The sequence below is a fragment of the Electrophorus electricus genome, chromosome 6, assembly GCF_013358815.1.
Source record: "Electrophorus electricus isolate fEleEle1 chromosome 6, fEleEle1.pri, whole genome shotgun sequence".
NCBI classification, from domain to species: Eukaryota; Metazoa; Chordata; class Actinopteri; order Gymnotiformes; family Gymnotidae; genus Electrophorus; species Electrophorus electricus.
In genome coordinates, this window is record NC_049540.1 from 26169534 (window position 1) to 26177730 (window position 8197).

Sequence of the window (8197 nt, forward strand, 5' to 3'; positions counted from 1 at the left end):
TGTTCTCCTCCTTGTGTGTGTGTGTATATGTGTGTGTGTGTGTGTGTGTGTGTGTGTGTGTGTGTGTGTGTGTGTGTGTTGTGAGGGGTGGTTCAGCATAGGGCCTGTCCTCTGTGGTAATGAGCAGTAATGAGGCGTAGCAGTGTCCACAATATAAGAGGGTAGGCTGAGGTTGTCTGCAACTGCTGCCTTCCTTTAGGTAGCCACATGCTCTGCTCCAGCAGGTGGTGGTTAAGGATTACTGCTGATTTCTTTATAGGCTATGGTTTCAGCTAGTTTTCATGTGCCAAAAATCAGGTATTGCCTTAAAGTACTAATCATCACAGCTTGTTTGATGCTCCTTTTGATTCGCCATGTTTTAATTTCTATTCATGTGTACTGTAGTCCAGACAGCTTCAGGAATACACGGGTTTGTTTATTCTAGAATTCTCTGATTGAGGATGTTACGTCAGCACAAGATGCAAGGACGGTTCATGGCTCGAGCGAAAACCAAGTACACTTCTGGGGTTCTGTGTGGATTTCAGAGTTTCCCCGCATTATTCCTCTGGTTTCTGCCACCTACAGATTTTAGGTCCAATCTAGTTTAGCTCACCCGATACATGTAATCAGGGACTTCAGGAGTCGTTATAGCAGGCATAGTGGAAAAGATGTCCTAGCGGGGCTAATCCAGGGATGACCTTGTGCTGGTACAGAGAACACGAGGGGGCAGGTGGGGGGTGGTGGTTGTGGGGGGGGGGGGGGGGGGGGGGGGCAGGAGGGCGGGTGGGTTCGTTTAGCCCACTCCTACGCACGCTGAGAAACACTGGCACTCTCATTCCTGTACACACTCCTTGCCAGCTCCACATTATCTGCAACATGCTGAGAATGTGGGTGTCTGCACATGTTCAGATATGTATTCGTCTCCGTATATTAGTGTGTGGGAGCCGCATATCCTAGTCTTCCTCCTTTGATTTCACATCCCTCATGTAGTTGTTAGATATGGTAAAACTCTTAATTATGAGTTCATTTTAATCTCTTAATCATGAAACTGTAATCCACCTCAGAATCCATGCCAAGGGATTGGGTTACATCCAGACACATATGCATCATCCAGTAAAAAAAAAAAAAAAATGACATTAATAATACTGACATTAACCCAGTGCTCTTTTCTCATTGTAAACAAAATCATTACAGTTTGTCTCCATAGTGCGTATAAATGTTACAAATACAAAATGAAGTCTGTATGTTTGATGTTGGCATTGTTAACCTGCTTCACAGTCTTTGTTTTGGAGAGGGTGTTGTGACTGATACCTTCACATTGCCGTGGAGATGCAAAGAAGCACAACAATGGTTAAATCAATAATTAGTAATAAATATGTCCCGTTGGACATGATTGCTGAATGATTGCAATATCAATACATACCAGAAAATGCTTGGGAAGTAGAGTTTTATACTGAACGCATCGCCTCAGAGAAGCCTGTTTTTGTATCGCTTGTCCATTCTCACAGCAGGATGTAAACCGAGTGTCCAGGAGAACTACATTTATCAACCTGTCCTTCAGTCTATCTTTCTGTCTGTCTGTCTGTCTGTCTGTCTGTCTGTTTGTCTGTCTGTCTGTCTGTCTGTCTGTCAGTCTGTCTGTGTACTTATCCAAGCTGTACTTTTCTATATGTAGGCAACTGCACTCAGTTGTAGAATTACCAGTTACCAGTAATGTATTTTTTTCTTCATTTTGGAAGAAGTGTAGTCTGTCTAGGAAGGAAATTAACTTTCAAAGTAAAGACTATGCGCAGTAGTCAGTCTCTTCACTTTTAATCAAAGTTTTCAGTAGTGCAAGGTTAACTAGTTCCTTTCTTAGTTATTTATGCAGAAGAGAAGGGTGTGAAGGAACAACGCATGAGACAGTAAAGGAAATGAGATGTAATCAGTCAGAGATAAAAACCAACATGTGGATTCCAAAGTGGATGTGATCATATCCAGATGGTCAATTAACATTCCCTTTAATTCAGGCTAAGTAGATACTGTGTTTCTGGAGAAGATGAACTATTTAAATCAATATCAAGAAATGAAAAAAAAAAAAGGTTTATAATAATAATAAGGCCAAAATCACACATAACAATGTTCATTGTTTGTTTGCTTATTTATTTAAGTAAAACCTGATATGTAGCTGTTTAATTAAATCTGCTCCATACAAATACAAAGTAATAAATGATAGTATCTTAATATTAAAAATTGTAAAAGATCCAAACAAAAAGCAAGGCTAGATGCTGCAGGGCTGTGTTCATTTGTATTGTGTGTGTGTGTGTGTGCGCGCGTGTGTGCACACGCATGTGTGCAATGAGGAACATTATTTCAAGAGCTAATACGACATCTGTACCCACAGCACAATGCAGTACAATAAACACTGCAAATATAAATCTGTATATGTGTAAAGTGTGGTGAAGCAATTTCCTCCACCTCATTTGCTTCAAGGAGAGCCTTACTGTAGGTATTGATGCTCAGTTATTCACATGCATCACCAATATCTATCATGGCTGTTGCATTATTGTCTGCAGGAACTAGCTTATATCATCAGATTCTAATGTTGGCTTGCTCCAGTCTTTATTTTCATAGAGGGTTAATGTTTCATTAGGGTTTGCAAGACCATCAGATGTTTTGGGGTGATTATTGGTATTTTGAATGCAATTGAAACATTCTTGTGCAGATGCAGATGTTTACAACAGCATCATTTACATGGCCCAGTCCAGTAAATCCTAGGAGCTTAGTAACAAATTAGGAGTCATCTTAGTGACTCTTAGGAGTCATCATAGTAACTCTTAAGAGTCAGCTTAGTAACTCTTATGAGTCAGCTTTGGTCAGTGACATATAGTGACATACCATGTAGTGGTACCTGGCTTGATTATAGCAGACGGTTCATCTCACTGTGAGCGTTCTCTTTGAACTAACCAAAGCATACATCAACCAGTGAGCAAGCATCTGGTTCGTGTGTGCATTAGTGAACTGAATTAACAGAGAGCTGAGATCATGAAGCACTTTATCTCTGCTTTTTCCATCTCCCCATGGGGCACCACTCCAGAGGCTGATGAAGTTGCTGTCAGGGGTGTGCTCCCCAGAAACTCGGGCGAACTTAAAGAATCTTCTAGCCCAGACAGGACGACACCTCCTTCTGAGGAGATGTGGAAATTCCCCAGAGGGAAATTGAATGCTGTCATGGATGGATTAGCTCCGTAATGGTGCGACACATATCTTGAGCCGACGAGCCTCACTCAGAGACTGTGGGCAAATGAGGGAGAGGGATAGAAAAAGGAAATGAAATTCATTTCATACCTCCTCAAGCACATTGGCCCTCACCCGGAAAGGGCCTCTCTAAGCACAGACTCTCCGCCGGCGACTGCCGGGAACTTTTGGAGAGTTTACCGACTGGTGTCTCAGCACCTGAAACCATTCCTCAGAAAGCCCCAGAGGAAGCAAGTGCTCTCAATATGCCAAGATGAGGGAGCAGTGTTCAATTACGAGATTCATGAGGTTTCAGGCTGCTTTCTGAGATCATGGAAGCTTTTGCAAATGCATGGATGATTTTTTTTTTTCCCAAACCATGAAATTCCCTGAAAATCACCCAGACTTTGGAGATACTCTTAATACAGTATGAATAAAGGTCAGTCATTTGAAGTTTCATATTTTTATCCACTGAAAACCTTTTTGGTATTTTTTTCCTCTGTATCTTCAAAGAACATGTGTCACAATATTTACTAAGGTGCTGGAAAATGAGCAGGTCTATTGATTTTCAATAAAGATTGTAATAAAATTATTTAAAGGTTTACTGCTAGTGGCAGTAGTAAAAATCAGCATCATTGTACTAAAACTCAATTTAACCAGTTTAATTAAAGATGGATTTGCAGGCAACTCTGTTTTCATAGACTGTTTCCCTCTGGACCTTCTGAATGGTGATTGGACCAGCTGGAGTGTATTGTCATAGCACTGCAAGATGTGGGTGTGGTCATGTAAATTCATGCAATTGGTGTTCTCTATCTTTGGGTTTTGAACTTGGTTTTCCTGACCATTAAACATGACTATTAAAGATGCTGAAAGCAAGCCAATATTGGGTAGATCTAAAAGATGTCAGGACTTTGCACTTCCCACCAATAGATGTGGCTGGTCTCCACAGCTTTAAGAAGCTTTGGCCTCACTTTGGATCAGAGAGAGCGAGAGAGAGGGAGGGGGAGAGAGAGAGAAAGAGAGAGAATGCTCCCTCATAAATTTGAAAGCTTATGTAAGTTCTCTCTATGAGAGACCATTCAGAGTTCTGGCTAGCAGTTAGTACTCAACAAGCTGAGGTCCTTTCTCATTCATATTTCCGACGTCTTATTCTAATTAATTATCGATCCATGGCTTTTAAACAAAAAAAGCTTTGAAAATGAATTTGCTTGTCACAATATTTCACAACTTGTACGCCGTCTTGACTTCTCTTGCTTGTTTTCTAATTCTACACAAAGCTAAACTGTGTTTATGTCTTTACTCATTCTGACTCCTATAGCTCTGAGTCATACAACAGGTTTAAGAGTGGATGGCTTCTTTTCCGAACAACTCATTGGATGCAGTAGCAGCAGGGGGAGATAAGTGTTAATCAGACCCAGGTGATGTCTGACCTGTTCGTGGACCCTCCCTATGAAACGATAACAGGAGCACGACCTGGAACGAAGTATACCACAGGTGAACCATGCAAGAAATTTTAGACTGTGGGTTGATAAACAGAGAGAGCCCTGTGAATAAAAGGAATACAATCATGCAGAGGCCCTTGATAAATGCATTCACCCATCACCTGATATCACAAATTTTTTGAAGGAATGCAGTGAATGATGAACATTACATAGAATTTTGTACAAATTAAGCTACAAGAAATGCTAAGATTAGACAAGACCGATCTGTAAAGACTGTCAGACTGGACATTTAAAAGAGTGAATCGGTATTCTTTTCTTCTCTGCACTTTTCCCTAGAAGAAACAGCTACTCCTAACTGGGACTCAGGGTTAAACAGAGATCTGCTGACATCTGATCTGTTGTTTTCACTCTTATAAAGATGTCACGATGTACACCTTACCAGTATCTGGTTTTATTGTCTTAATATGCTATATTTCTTTGCATAATTAAAGGAATCATTGAAGAGAAACTGAATGTTTAATTATCTTTTCCATGCAGCATTTATTCTGAAGAATTTGCATCTAATATTAATCAAGGATGGAAATGGCCTGAGAAATTGCTGCATGAATATGCATTTTCTATAAACATTTTAGAAGCATTTTTGCCACAGATGCTTGAACATATTGGCCACCTCGCTCCAAGCCCAGTTCTGCTGCTGCCTCTTTCTGGTCATTCCCACTTATTTAAGGTGACTCATCTCCATTCTGCTTTCTCTCCTCTCCCTCCTCCTAGTGGCCACCTCCGTTCTTTTGGTGTGTCTTTTTAAGCCTTATAGCCCTGTTTCACCCCCCCCCCACCGCCAGCCACTGTGCCCTGAGATGTCTGTGATGGGTTTCATTACTGTACTCAATCTCAGGACATGGACAGCCTCTCCCTGGTGTGCTGCACCACCATATAATCCTTTTAATTAAAGGGCCTGCTCCTCGCCTGGCCTGCCCATGCCTCCATCTGCTCTCACACTTCTCCTCACCTACCTTTTGTTCGCCCGATGCTCACCCACTCATTTCATGTCAAGCCTGGCTTTTGCCATTTGAAAAGAGGTGCTGTCACCTTTGTTCCTTGGCTTTTATGTAGCTTTAATCTCCGGAGCAATGTTGCAATGTGTGTGTGTGTGTGTGTGTGTGTGTGTGTGTGTGTGTGTGTGTGTGTGTGTGTGTGTGTGTGTGTGTGTGTGTGTACACACACATGATAGCATGTGATTGGGCATGGATAAGAGCATGCAGGAGGCTTCACCTGCTTCATTCTAGCATGCCGTGGTGAAGCGCATTGATTTTGTATTACTCTAACCAAATCTCACCACAGATGAATCACCAGCACTGGCCAAGAGAATGAAAGAAAGAATGAGAATGGAAACGATATTTTTCCACCCTCTGTTCACCCATCTTTCCTGCACATGGATCCACCTTTCGTCCAAGGTCTCCGCTGCATGCCTGGACCAGCAGGCCAAGCTGAAGAGCTTGTCCAGACGGATTCTTCCCATTCGCTGATTGATAAGGAACTCTTTAACCCACTCCACCTCGCCCTTGACCCTGCACCCTTGCGCTATTCATTTCGGTTTTAGAGTCACATCGGGCTGTCGGGATTATCCACCGCCGGATCTACCCGTTATTAATCTCCCTCTGGAGGCTTTGTTTTATGTATGCGCCTGCGGTGTTGGCATGAGGCCTCCCTGCTTCACGCCAATGGGGTATTTACTCATCTTCGCACTCCACCACACGCTGCTACCTCCAGCCCTACAGTGCAGGGCAGCACCACAGACCCCTGGGAGACCAGTGACATATGGATTATACATTTTAAATCACTCTATAATCAGTAACCCACCTAAACAATACCTGAACAAAAGCAGGTAACTGCAAAATTGAATATATTATAAATGGCACTACAGGCTTCCAGAATACCTAGGATTTCTTCATTACTGAATGGGAACATTGAAATAAAATATCTACCCTAAAAGCAAGTACACCTGATAGCATTTTAAATAAAAGTTAAAAATTGACCATATTCAAACTGATCAGCATGATTCTGAGTGTGGATTACTTCCCTGACATCTGGTCTTATAACACCCCTTTTCAAACATGGAAATAAGTTCGAACTCATTAACTACCACAGCATCTATGTGAACAGTATTCTGGGGAAGGTCCTCTGTAGTAGCATTAATCTGAGGTTTACAGACTTCCTTCTGAAGCACAGTGCCAAGCAAGTCAAACTGGATTCATACCAAATCACTGCACATCAGATCATATTTACACCCAACACACTGTAATATAATTACATGTTTACCAGAACAAAAACAAAATATTTGCATATTTTATAGAACTCAAAAGAGGTTTTGATACAGTTTGGCACAATGGTTTATTTTACACAGTTCTTGAATGTAGTGTAGGGGGGTAAAGCATATGACAGGCAACAAAAGGACCATTTTCTTTTCTCAGGCATGTGGAGAGACTCAAGGATGCTACTTAAACCCAACATTATTCAATATTGGTATCAATGAATTGGCCAACATTTTAGAATGCTCCACAGCACCTGGTCTCACTATAGGTGACAGAAATCTAATTTCTGCTCTGTGCAGACATCATGGTTTCGCTCTCCCCCACAAAGTAGGGGCTACAACTGACCCTGGACCTGCCGGAGCAGTGCTGCCAGACCGGGACCCTGGACCTGCCGGAGCAGTACTTCCAGATCTGGACCCTGGCAGGAATCCTGAAAAAGACCTAAACAATAATTTTTGAAATAGAGCCAGCTCTCTGGGAAACACATCATCCTTCACATTAGGGACACAAAAATAAGAAATCAGTACAGATTGTAATTATTTGTTCAAGTGGAAACTTCAATCTGGCAGTCAATGAACTGAGAGAAAGCATGCAAGTTATTCTATGCAATTAAACATCAAATTCACATTGAAATATAAATTCAAATTATTTCAAATGCTTATACAACCAATTGCACTGTATGGTTATAAAGTGTGGGTGTCACTCTCAAATCAAAATTTTGAGCAACAGAACACCCACCTGAAATTCTGCACACTGAATTTTGTAAGGTATCCCAAAAGTGCAGGAACACAACACCTGTAGAGCTGAATTAGACCAATATCCACCATTACTTAAAATAAAAAAAAATGGTTATGTTTAAAAAATAGGGACCCCCACTCCAACCACTACAAAGCCTTGCAATGCCAAGAGCAAAAAGAATCCCCTGACCCAGTTGGTCCTGAGCTTATTAGCAAACACTAGCAAAATGCTGTTCTGTCTGGCCCTAAAATGACAGCACACTGCAGCAGACCACCTGCTCACAGTGACTGATATTAAGCACAGAACCACACAGTGCAGTGTCAGAGAACAAAACCTGGTCATACAGACCAGGAAGCCTAGAGAGCAGAGACTCCAGTAGTGCACCAATGACACTGTATTTGTTTAGCTTTTTATTATCTTGTATTATTGTTTTTAATATTTGAATCGATTTAGTTTGTTTTCATCTCTTTTCGCTTCTCTGTTATTGTCGCGGTTACCATAGCAACGACC